The sequence below is a fragment of the Cupressus sempervirens genome, chromosome 9 (assembly GCF_028749045.1).
Source record: "Cupressus sempervirens isolate cs-2001-9-10 chromosome 9, ASM2874904v1, whole genome shotgun sequence".
Taxonomy (NCBI): domain Eukaryota; kingdom Viridiplantae; phylum Streptophyta; class Pinopsida; order Cupressales; family Cupressaceae; genus Cupressus; species Cupressus sempervirens.
In genome coordinates, this window is record NC_143126.1 from 612,178,756 (window position 1) to 612,192,040 (window position 13,285).

Sequence of the window (13,285 nt, forward strand, 5' to 3'; positions counted from 1 at the left end):
GAAATGCCATACATAAAGAAAAAAAACACACACACCATACACATGCAAGTATGGGGTAAGTATCCATAAGAAAATACATATGATAATAAATCATCTAACTAATCAATAACTAAAAGCAATGTAATAATCAACATGCATACATGAAATGTAAAGTACCAAGTAATCTCATCATATAATAATCTGAATTTGAAACAATATCTGATAATCTCAAAACAATGTTGCTAACCATCAACATAAAACTAGCCCTAAAATAGTTCAACAATGATAACAAAAATGCAACCTAGGGGTAGGCACTACATGAGGAATATAGGGTTGAGGTAAATAAAAATCAAAATGATTCCCCAATAGGCCAACAATGTACTTCAAACTATAAAGACACTGGCCTAGTTCCCTACAAGCCCACATGGCTTACAAATCTCTTAGAGTAGTTGTGGAGGAAACAAAGGAAAAATAAAAATAACTATGAAGAGGACAATGGTCCCATTACCCTATGAAAACTTCTTTTCCAGTTGTATGGAAAATATATGGTTGTTGTAGTCCTACGGGAAGAGGAGAGGAAGAAGATGAAGAAAGTCATAATGTCCCAAGGTGAGGAAATTATAGAATTGAAAGAGCAATTGGAAAACCAAAAATAAAGGATGGATCATGCTCTCAAATTAGCTTATCAAGCACTTAATTATAGACCACCACCTTGGATTTATGCTATGTATTTAAAGGGATGATTCCTTTTATTCCAACTTATGCTAACCATCAAGAACATAAATGCAAAATTCAAATCAACTCAGGAATTCTATGGTTTATACTAAATCTACCATCCTGGTAGTAGAACTTTCTCTATGAGTTATACATGCACAATTTTATCATTCTAGAAGAAACTCAACGGATTCCTTTACTCTATATATAGGATATACATATAAGGGCTTTGATGTCCTGGATGCATAATGAAGCTAATTATGATAGATAATTGAATAATTATAGGGACAAGGAAAGAATAGAGCCCCTTTTATTGAGAGCTGAGAGCAGTAGACTAGAAGAAATTCTTAGGGATTGGTTTAGATTAACTTATGGGGATAAGAACAAGGGAGTAAGGGATAGAATCTTCACTGCTAGTACCAAGGTCTATGTAGAATATGAGAACCTACCTTACTTTACCTTTTAGATAGCCATGATTGGTGCTAAATGTAGGTGGGCTAGATTACCTGAGACATTGAAAAGATCAAAGCCACATAGTCGTATCAATTTAGAGGCCGCCCTTCACTAAGTTCCAAAGTATATATAGTTGGGGAAATAAGCTAGGCTAGAACTATCATGCCCACTCACAATACAACCTCCAATGCTCATGTGGCCCCTATATGATATTAATGCTGACATACTTGACAAGCTACAAGAGGAAAATAGAAGGGAAGTTTGGGAGAGAACACGAGGATTCTACTACACCTTCAAAAGTAGTAGGAGTGGAAGGACTGATGTTGGAGAATTAATATCACTAACCAAGAAATGCAATGCTTAAGGACAAGCATTAGTTTAAAAGGGGACAACTGATGAGGCTAATAATTGCCTCTATTTTATGATAATTTTCATACTCTATACCAAGACATTTGTGAACTTATGTTTACCTGAGTTGATAATTAAAATCTAGAATAAAAGCATTAATCTATGGGTAGATAGTATGTCATATTTTGCCAATAATATATATATATGATGTAGTATTTCATATAACCATAAGAATGTGTGTTCTAATATTTGGATTTAATTTGATTATGCTTATTTGAAAATATCTTTGCATTATAGCTAACTTGTTAGCAAAGGAAGTTGAAGATGGTCAGAAGCATTCAACAAGAACAATGACATTCAAGGAGAAAATGTTAAGGTTAAGCTACAGTGGAGTGGAAGAAGTTATAATGGTACCAAGAGACATGACCACTACCAAGGAGGAGCTATGAAGAATTGCTATATTTTCTTTGCATTCACTATTGTGTCAAAGTAGTTGCCCAAACTTTATTACTCATATTGTGAACTATTTCCTTCTTTCTCTCTAACAGATTTGTAGTTTTTTTGTTTTCTTTCCTAGTTTTTTGAATAAGTGTCGATCCTCTATTTATAGGGAACAAATCAAAGGCATTAGGAGGTTAGAAGAAATTTTACAAAAATAAACTATTAACTCTTGTAGTGAGTTTTTTTTACAGTTTTATGTATCTTTCTCATATAAGGAATTTTTGGAACATAATGAAATAGCTCTTGGTTTACACTCTGTGTTAGTAGATTAGCAGAAGCCAACGAAGTGGGTCCACTTGGGAGGTGGATTAGATTAGTATAGATTTTTTTTAGTATTTCTAGTATTGCAGGTAGAATTTATAAGTTCCATCCTGTAGCATCATACTTTGTGAGTGCTCCTACAACATTTGTAAGAATAGTTATAGTAGATGAACTGAATTGAAAAATAAGTTAACATTTAATTGTATTTTGAGTATTAATTTTAGTGAAGAGTTAAGTATGTTAGCTTCCTGCAACACTAGTGTAAGTTCTTTCCTTGCATTATACTTTCTTTCAACATAAGCATAATGACTCATTAAGAAACCTAGTTTACATATCATGATGACCATTTCAAGTATACATCCCTAGGTTGACAAATTAAATGCTCCTCATGGTAGATCAAATAGTCCTTAAATTGAATGTACTATTCCTAAGTATGGCCTTGGGCATGATTATTATACACCTATTGTGATGTGGATCAATCCCATCATGTTGTCATGAATGTAAGTGTACATCAATGAAGAAGATGGTGAATGCTTCAATATAGATCTCCCCCCTTTATGGTCAATAATAAGCTAGATCTTGTAGAGGAAATTCCCACAAAGATTCATCAATGATAGATAGAAATATCCTTGCTTGAATTATTGCAAATGCTTGAACTCCTTGAATGCAAAAGGAAGCGGTATTGACTTTAGAGTAAGAGCTTTAGATTTCATCACTTGATTATGTTATGTAATGAAAATGAAGCCTCTAAGCCTCCTTATATATTTTTTTGGGGTGAGAAAATAATAAAAGCCAACTAGAGAGAGAAATGAAACTAATTGAACCCCTAAGGCATTTTGGGCTTGAGCCCTAGAATCACTAGGGACTAAGTGAACTAGGTTGACCTAGTCATAGACTAGGTTGATTTGAGTTTGATGTAGTTTATAATAGGTTGACCTAAGTTTACCTAGTCCTAAATATCAAGTCTAGGATACCATAGAAAGAAGAGGCAAATACTAGAGGAAGTAGGGTGGAAAATAGAAGAAGATAGGAGAAAAGGGCATCGAGCACAGGTACATCCATGGTCTAAGAAAGAAATTATGGAAAGGGTGATAAAAGGTCAAAGGAAATTGAATCCACTTTAAGATGGTGCATTTAGGGGAAAATTTAGTGGGAGCATTAGTTTCCTCAAACTCATAGTAAAGTAGATCAAGAGAAAAGAGCTAATTTTATTACAATCTAGGATTCAAATAAATCATCAAGCCCCCAAGAGAGTTGAGTCTTTATAACAGATCCAAAATCATAATAAGAGAGATAACCACTATGAAGCCATGTAGTTACTCACCCAATAAGGTTTTTGTTCCTTATTGTGAATCATACATGGAAAAGTAAGAGGGGAGAAGATCTTTGCAAAAGGGGATGACATTGAATAGTCTAGCAAGTGTGTGTAGCATGCTAGTCAACTAATCAAAGATGAACCAAATGGTATAGAATGTGTGTGTGGAATTATGATAATTCCATAAAAGGATTAAACTTTAAGGGAATTCCATGTCCAAAAAAGAAGAATTGAAAGTGACCCATGCATATAGGTATGTGTTTCCTTAATGGATCAAAAAATGATCAAGATTCCTAGACTGTTAGAGTCAAAAGATGGGTCCAAAGCAAGGATTAGGCCTCCCAAGTTATTAGTTTCTTTAAGAGAGATTGAAAAAGATACCAAGACCCCAAGAACTATCAATAGTTCCAAGAAACTAGAGAGAGAGAGAGAGGGTGGGGGGTGAACATGAAATAGAAATGCATAGATTTGGGAATAACCTAGAAATCATAACAAGCACTAAAGGTTGAAATACTCCAAGCTATACACAAAATGTGTATCTTTATGTCATGGTCAAAGGATTAGTGGATTTTATGCCCTCATATTTATATTAAATGAAAAATACCTTAATGGGAGCAATAGCTTTAAAAAAATTGTGCATGTATCACTAAAGAATTTTCCACTATAAGATACCCTCAAGAAGAGAAACATATCATGGGAAATTAACACATAAAAAAAAAAAAAAAAGAGCACGAAGGGATCTACTCATGTTGGGGTTAGTAAGATCATATGATAATATGTAATATTATATCAAGTATGAAATATCATCATTCCCAAAAGGAAGTATAACTATAAAAAAATGGAGGAAAGAATGCATAAGAGTTATGAAGAAGAATCTGTTTGGGCCAATAACACTAAGACCACAAAGAATTAATGCTACCATATCATAAAAAACTAAGAAGACTATGCAAGATCATTGGTACAAAAAATATCACAAATACAAAATAATATGTAACAAAATATAGAAGAAAGAGACAAAAATAGAATAATGTAGATGATAGAGTAGTCACTTTATCCTCTTGTGATCAATGAAGCAACAAGGATCATCTAAATATATCAAATGAAAACAAAAAACATAATACAAGAGAAAAAACAACACAAGAACACAAATACTACCATGATAAATGGAGTCCACATCAAGTGTTCTTCTTTCACTATCTCCCACCCCCACCAAAAAAACCCCCTCATCCACCCCCATCTTGGTCAAAAATGCTAGGGGAAGGATGGTGAATCATGAGGGGAATGCCATTCATCATAGTAGAACTAATAGCGAGTTCTAACAAAATGACTTTATGAGTCACTATGCTCATCACTAGAAGTGATTATCCATATAAATTAATTCTTCATCACTACTAAATTTTTTTTCATCTAAAGTATCTTACATATCGATATTAATACAATATAAAATATGAACAAAATCACCATGTTTATCCATATTCATAGTGTTACCTTGCTTATCTTCCACAAATGACTCACACATGGTTTGATCAAAGGAAGGTAAAGGATGAGATGAAGATGTTGGTTGAGAAGCAAGATAATGAAATTTAGTCTTAGCTTTAGCCTGATAGTTATTACAATGTTGATGAGCATGTTGATTACAAATAATCTTATGGGATATGGTAAAAGGAATAGGATCAAATACCATTGGTTCTAAAGAAGGAAAAATAGCTTCAATAGATGAAGGAAAAGATGTAGAAGGTAAATCATGTTCAGAAGTAGAAGGAGTAGATAGAGTAGGAAAGATAGACACAAGTGGATAACCCTTAGTAAGACAAGGTTTTGTTATCTTGGCTACTTTATGTTATTCATAGTTTCTATAGAGATGATCAAGATTAGTAGATGGTTTTTCAAGATGAGCTAAACAATAAAAATGAATCTCAGTACAATCTCTAGGACATAGTGGATTATAAAGGGAATGATTAATAGTGATAATGTCTCTAAGCTATGGTTTGCATGGAAGCAAGCCATGGAATAAAAAACTTAACTTGAAATTCATTAGAAGTAGGAATAACAAAAAAGGTAGTAAAAATAGCTTTACTTGAAAGAGTAATAGGTAAAGAGATAGATTCTTGAGGAAGATAAAGAAAACCATTACAAGTTTTAATCCACACAGGATTTGTGTCATAAGTATCTCTATGCAATCCTTTATTAAAATGGTGTTCTTATTAAATTCACACTAGAAGAAGGATAAAGTACCATGAGAATGAATATTAGAAACTCTAGAAGTGATCTAAAGAGGACCATTAGGTTACTTAAACATAGTAGACTAACTAAAGCTAATAAGAGGTGTTTGTTTAGGTTTAGGTGGAGAAGAAATCAAAGGTTGAGGTTCCAACTCAACATGATTAACCATATGATTCACTTCTTGTATCTTTTCATCATAAGTAATAAGGTGATTGAAAGAATAAGGTTGATTAATAACATTCATTGAGTGTGAAGGTAAAGGATTAGCATAAGTTTGCAAATTCTGGTTAGATAGTGCAATAGATGTATTATTAACTTGAACATCAATAGATATAGCCTTGAATTCAATAAGGTCATAAATACAATTCTTCAAAGCATAACACCTTTGAGTATCATGACCATGTTGGAATTTACAAGTGGGAAGATTTACTTTTGAGATGGGTGGGGGGGTGAATCAGATGTAACTAACTTTAACCTCTTTAAGACCTTTTAACTAAAATCATTCACATGCATCTAATTCATCTATTAAACATGAAAGTAAAGACATGCATGAAAATAGATAACACAAGATTTTGTAACCCAGAAACCCTCCAAAATGAGAAGTTAAAACTAGGGTGGGGATGACACCCACAAAGTATCACTGCGACAATATGTAACTATTTAAGGTTACAAAGTTTGACCACTTCTAATGGTCTACCCTATGAAAGGCCTATCTTATTAAAGAATTTTACACCCTAATAAAAGTGACTTGGTTAAAGGATTTACAAACACTCACTTGGAATGTTACCTTGTTAAAGGATTTAACACCTTGTCTAAAGGCTTACAACATGGCTGTTAAACCAACCTATCATCATATGAAATTCATTCTTAATAAAATTTCTAGAGATTATTAGAAAGTCTTGACTTGATGACTTACAATCCTTAACTTTTGATTCCAGATCCTCGTTCTACTCTATTTGTTCTTATCCTTGCTTGATCTGATATGTCTCTTCTTGAAACTTTGATATTCTCTTCTCAAACAACTAAGTTCTACAATATTGTTCTACTCTTTCTAAGTCTTTTACAGCCCTTTACACTTCACTATAATTCACTCATACACTTCTCACATTCATGCATACAATGGGGTATCATCCTCCTTTTAAAGGCTTCGAAGACTTCAAGTTAGGTATGACTCTATGATCAAAATTCATTCTTCATTTCCCACTTAGTTCTTGCACTTTTCCTATTGGTTGCATTCCTTCTCAATTTTTCTTATTGGTTGCATGCTGATTACATAGGTAATGCAAAATATTTGATCTTATCTTCAAGATCCTTTGAGATTCATCATGAGTCAGCTCAAAAATAGTTTACATCTGAGTTTGTGAAGATACAAACTCATATGCTAATTCGCTGTTACTCGACACTTACTAGTTGTAGATGCTCAACACATATAGGAATTTAGTCTCAGTTGGCTCTATAATAATTCTATTTCACTTAGCTCCTATAGAAATTATGTTTCACTCGACATCACTTATCACTCAACACTTGAACTTTTCTTGACACATGAAGTTCACTCGACACCTGAAGTTCACTTAGCACCTATTGAATCTCTACCTCAGCACACATTGTAGCTTAGATTTTGTATTATACTTAGCATCATCTTTAGAATTGGTTAAGTGTGTTGACACTCAAATGTCAAAACCATCTGAGATCAACAATATCCCCCTTTGACATGAGTGGAAAAAACACTTAACTAAACATTATGAATCTGATCTCGATGAGTATACTACACATTTTGTTTGGTATATGTAGAAGACTTCAAAAACTTGTTCAAAAATTTTTTATACCTCAAAAGTTTTGTAACTCCACAAGAGTATCCTTTACTTGGCTTCCATTGAGATTTTTGTTTACTTGGCTTCCACTACCAACTCAACTCCAACTAATAATTTGGCTTCTACTAATTTTGGGAATCAACTCGACATGCACTCAAATTTTACTCAACATCTGAGGGCAACTTTTTCTAACTCAACAACACTAATAAAAACTTGAAATTTTAACTTTGCATGTCTATTCATTCTGATCTTTTCTTTTCAATGCTTTCTTGTCTTAGAAACTAATGTATGATAAAACTCTGTAAATCAATCCCTCATGCCTTCTTGTTCTTAGTTTGATGAAGTGTGACCACTTGACCTTTTAGGTGAAGTGATCCCTTCATTTAACGTGCTACTTCCATCTTTCTTCTTCCATCTCTTATTTATTTCTCCTTTGATGTATTCAACATCTACCTTCTCTTTTCCTTTTTTATTCTTTGAGTTAGGTGCCTTTGACCTTGTTGGAAATTTTTTGTTGATATGATGAGTCTTCAAGAAACTAAAACATTTGGTTTGGCTCAACCATATATTGTAGTTTCCTCTGAAATGTGTTCTTATGAAATTTTCAAGAATGTGTCCATATTCCTGATAGTAATGATAGCAATACCTAGTGTTGTAGTCCCAATTGTAGTGATGTCCATGGTTATTTCCCCTTACTAGCTGATTAAGTGTCCACATAGGCTTTGATATGCACTCAAAAGCCCTATGACCATACTTCTTGCAATTGTAGTAGTGACCTTCAAATCTTGGTTCTGATAGTCCTAGTCCTATAGTTATGTGCTTGATGTCCTTGCTTGTTGCTCTTATGATAGTGACTCACATTCTTGGGTTTGTCATGCTAATGGGCATTCTTGCTCCTACATACATTAGAGGTATGTACTTTTTTACCATAAAAATGGCAAGTAGGTTTAGTATTCTTACCTTTGTTACTCCTTTCTTCTGCAATCTTGGATGACTCTCCTTGTTCAGTGCTGGTGTATCCTAGTCCTAAAGTATCATTGCTAGCCCTTGGTGATTTTAGTAGTTTCTCAAAGTACTTGATTGCCTCATTGGATTTTTTGAAGCTTTCTACAATCTCCTTCTCTCTTTTTAGGTCATTTTGCAGTTGTTCATTTTGCATCTTAAGTGTAGAGATCTCAATGTCCTTGACATTTAGTTCATGGTGTGCATTCATCATCTGGCTTAAGGTGTCTAGCTACATGTTTAAAATTCTTACAAGCTCAATTGAATTTTCCTCCATTCTGTTGGCAAGGTTTCTCTTGTCTTCTTCTAGCATAGCTTTATCTTCAATGGCTCTTTTATACTATTCAATCACCTCACAGAGCATCATGGCTTGTGATTCTTCTTCAAGCTTGAGTGTTCTGATTTCTTTTTCTTGGGCTCTATTCTTCTCCATTAGGTCTACTATTGATGCATCAAACTCTTTGGAATCTCTATTTACAAATAATTTTGACATGTCAATCTCCTTGTATTTTGTATCATTCTCAACTATGGCAATCTCTCTTCTTTTCTTTAAGGATTTTCTTAGTTCTTCTCTAGCTTCTTCCAAAGCATGTAAAGCAAGTTGTATATCAATTGCTCGATTCTCTATGATCTTCCCAAGTTTTTAGACTTTTATTTCTATATCTTTTCTCCAATCTATAAGGCTCCTTCTTGTGAGAACAAAAATTTGATACCAATTGTTGGAATTTACAAGTGGGAAGATTTACTTCTGAGTGTGAGGGGGGGGGAGGATGTATTAGAAGTAACTAACTTTAACCTCTTTAAAACCTTTTAACTAAAATAATTCACATGCATATAATTCATCTAGTAAACATGAGAGTAAAGACATGCATGAAAATAGATAACATAAGATTTGGTAACCCAAAAACCCTCCAAAATGAGAAGGTAAAACTAGGGTGGGGATGACACCCACAAAGTATCACTATAGCAATATGTAACTGTTTAAGGTTACAAAGTTTGACCACTTCCAATGGTCTACCCTATGAAAGGCTTGTCCTATTAAAGACTTTACACCTTGTTAAAAGTGACCTGGTTAAAGGATTTACAAACACTCACTTAGAATGTTACCTTGTTAAAGGATTTAGCATCTTGTCTAAAGGCTTACAACATGGCTATTAAACCAACCTATCATCATAGAATTTTCATTCCTAATACAATTGCTAGAGAGTATTAGAAAGTCTTGACCTAATGACTTGAAATCCTTAATTATTGATTCCAAATCCTCATCTAGCTCTATTTGTTCTAATCGTTTCTTGATTTGATATGTCTCTTCTCGAAACTCTAATACTCTATTCTTAAAAAATTGAGTTCTGCAATACTATTCTACTCTTTCTAAGTCTTTTACACTCCTATGCACTTCACTATAATTCACCCATACACTTCTCACATGCATGCATACAATGGGGTTTCATCCTTATTTTAAAGGCTTCAAAGACTTAGGGTTAGGTATGAATCTATGATCAATATTCATTATTCATTTCTTGCTTAATTCTTGCACTTTTCCTATTCATTGCATGCCTTCTCCATTTTTCTTATTGGTTGCATGTGGATTACATAGGTAATGCAAAAGATTTGATCTTATCTTCAAGATCCTTCGAGATTCATCCTGAGTTGGCTAAAAAATGGTTTGCATCTGAGTTTGTGAAGATACAAACTCATATGCTTATTCTGTGTTACTAGACACTTACTAGTTGTTGATGCTTGGCACATATAGGAATTTAGTCTCACTTGGCTCCTAAAAAAATTTCTTTTCACTTGGCTCCTACAACAATTTTGTTTCACTCAGCATCTATACTTTGTTTGGCACCTATAGTGACTCGACATCACTTATCACTCAATACTTGAACTTCACTTGGCACCTAAAGTTCACTTGGCACCTATTGAATCTTTGACTTGGAACACACTGTAGCTTGGCTTCTATATTATACTCGACATCATGTTGAGAATTGGTTAAGTGTGTTGAAACTCAAATGTCAAAACCAATCTGAGACCAATAGACCAAGTTGATGTGGTATTGGCAAAAAGCATTTGAATCAAAATATTTAAGAAATTTTTTACTAGTATGAATAGGCTCAATAGGAGGGAGATTAAGAATTCTATCATGAATCAATTTAGTCATCACCTCAAAAAAAGGTTATGATAATTGAGTGTAGTTATCATTATAATGATATAGAGAGAAAATGGTCGATGTACCTTTAGATGTAGTATCCACTTGATTATAAAATGTATTTTTTGACTTGATTTTGAAAAATTTTTATGTTTAGAGAAATTATTTGAATTTTCAGCAGCATCATTCTTATCACTACAAAAGGATCCATCAAAGTAGATCCTTTAATTTGGCTTAGTTGTAACTAGTAATGGTGGTGCACTACACATGTATGTGAAAAGGAGCTATACTCAGTAAGGAGAATATTATTTCTGATTTCTTTCTCTAAATTAGAAATGAAGATTTGTTAAATATCATGATTAGGCACAAGATAAGAAATTTGTGCATACAAATGTTTAAATATACCAAGAAAATTAGAAAATTAGTAACTTTCTATTTAACATTTTTCTTACAATGCATTAAATCAATTAAAGAAATTTGAGGACCAACATTATTTTTAAAATGTTAAATGAAATAATTAACAATATTTTTCAAGGAATAAATACAATAAGGAGGAAGTGAGCAATACCATTGCAAGGTTCTATCCTTAAAAGTATACAGAAACAACTTAGCCATAAGCCGATAGTGATGAGAAAAGCCACTACATATAGTTTGGAAAATTCTAACATATATTATAGGATCTCCATTATCATTATAAGTCTTAAGATGAGGTATGTCAATATTTTATGGGTTAATAGCATGGAACATATCTAAGGAAAGAATATTAAAAATGTCACAAGTAGGATTGTTGTATTTATATTGAGTTGAATGAGCTAGTTGTTGTAATGTAGTGACAGCTTGAACCAAGGTACTAATGAAGGGATAAAAAGTTTCATTAATTAGTAAGCATGGGTATGCTAGATGGATTAATAAAGTTATGAGAAGAGGGAGGAATATGTAAAGATGGAGTATTAGAAGGAATGTGTAAAGCGTTCGAATAAGTAAAAGGAATCCCACTATATGAAGGTAATGAAGAAGGAATAAAAGTAGGAGGAGCACTCATGGGAAGTGAAATTATAGGAAGATAGATAGTCAAAGGAATGTACAAATGTCTAGAATTAACCATAAAAGGTGGATCATATGTAGGTGTGCTTGAAAGAGTAGTGAGAATTAGGATAAAAGGTTTAACGGTTGTGAAAGGAGGAGAATATCCTAACTATTGAATGCATTCTATCTAAGAATTAGCATGAGTATTAATTAGGTGAGATATTCCACACAAGATTATCATTATTATTAACAATATTCTTAAGAGATTCAATAATAGAAACACTATCAAAATTCTAATTTTCTCGTGCAAGCCAAGTTTCCAAATTATCAAATTCATGAGAAACTTTATCAACTTGTGGAGGAGGAACTTTCAAAGATTCATCTATTGGAAATACAATAGGGAATTAAACTCTAAGGAGGGTGGGGGGGCATGAATCAACACTTAAAACTTTCAACCTCAAAATCATTCACCATACATCCATCTCACAATCTATGCATATTAACTAAAATACCAAATTAAGCATATACATCCATAGCATGAAAGTAAAAATTTCAATCACAAATATGAAACAACATATTTGGTTACCCAAAAACCCTCCAAGGAGAAGGTATAATTGGGGTGGGGATGAGACCCAAAAATCTTCACCATTGTAGTAATAAAGTGTATCTAATGAAGGATACAATGTTTTCATCATGAAACATGATCTACCTTGTGAAAGGTCTGCCCTATTAAAGTCTTACAAGATTGTTAGATCTTACCTTGTTAAAGGATTTCTACACCTTATTAGAAGTGTGCCTGGCAAGAAGATTTTAACTTAGAATTAAGTAAGCATATTGTTAAAGGATTTACAACAGCTTATTAAGATTACTAGGTTAAGAGATTTAATTGATTCACCTATTAGAATATTTCAACAATGATCCTTTTGTTAGCACTTTGTTGCTTGATATTAGATTACCTCTATACAGATGTGTACTTGATCCTTTCTGATTAGATGTACCTCTGTTGTCTTCTAATTCCTTTCATGTGTTCTCCTTTAATTGATTCTGCAATATTACTCAAATCATAACACCTTAGTCACCATGAATTTCTCTTCAATTCTCCTTCTACACTCATAAAATACTTAAGGATTTTCCTCCTTAAGAAGACCCAGGTGACTTAGGGTTAGGTATGAATCAACAACTGTGATTCACCCATATTGTTGCTTACTCCTTCCTTTTTTTGGATTGGATGCATTATATGCATAGTGCATGCACCCTAAAATGGTTGCCTAGACTATGGGCCCCCATTATTCAATTTATCAAATTTTCTGAATCAATGATTTGTAATATTTTATTAAATGAATTCAAATAAATTTCTTTCATAAAATTGTAATTAATTCAATTATTTCAACATTTCCTAAGGTTTGATCATTTTATCCTAAGTCTTATTTAATTAAAAGAAAACCTCTCTTTTAATTAAGTAATTAATCCAAATTTAATTAATTAAGAGAAACAGCCATCTTTTAA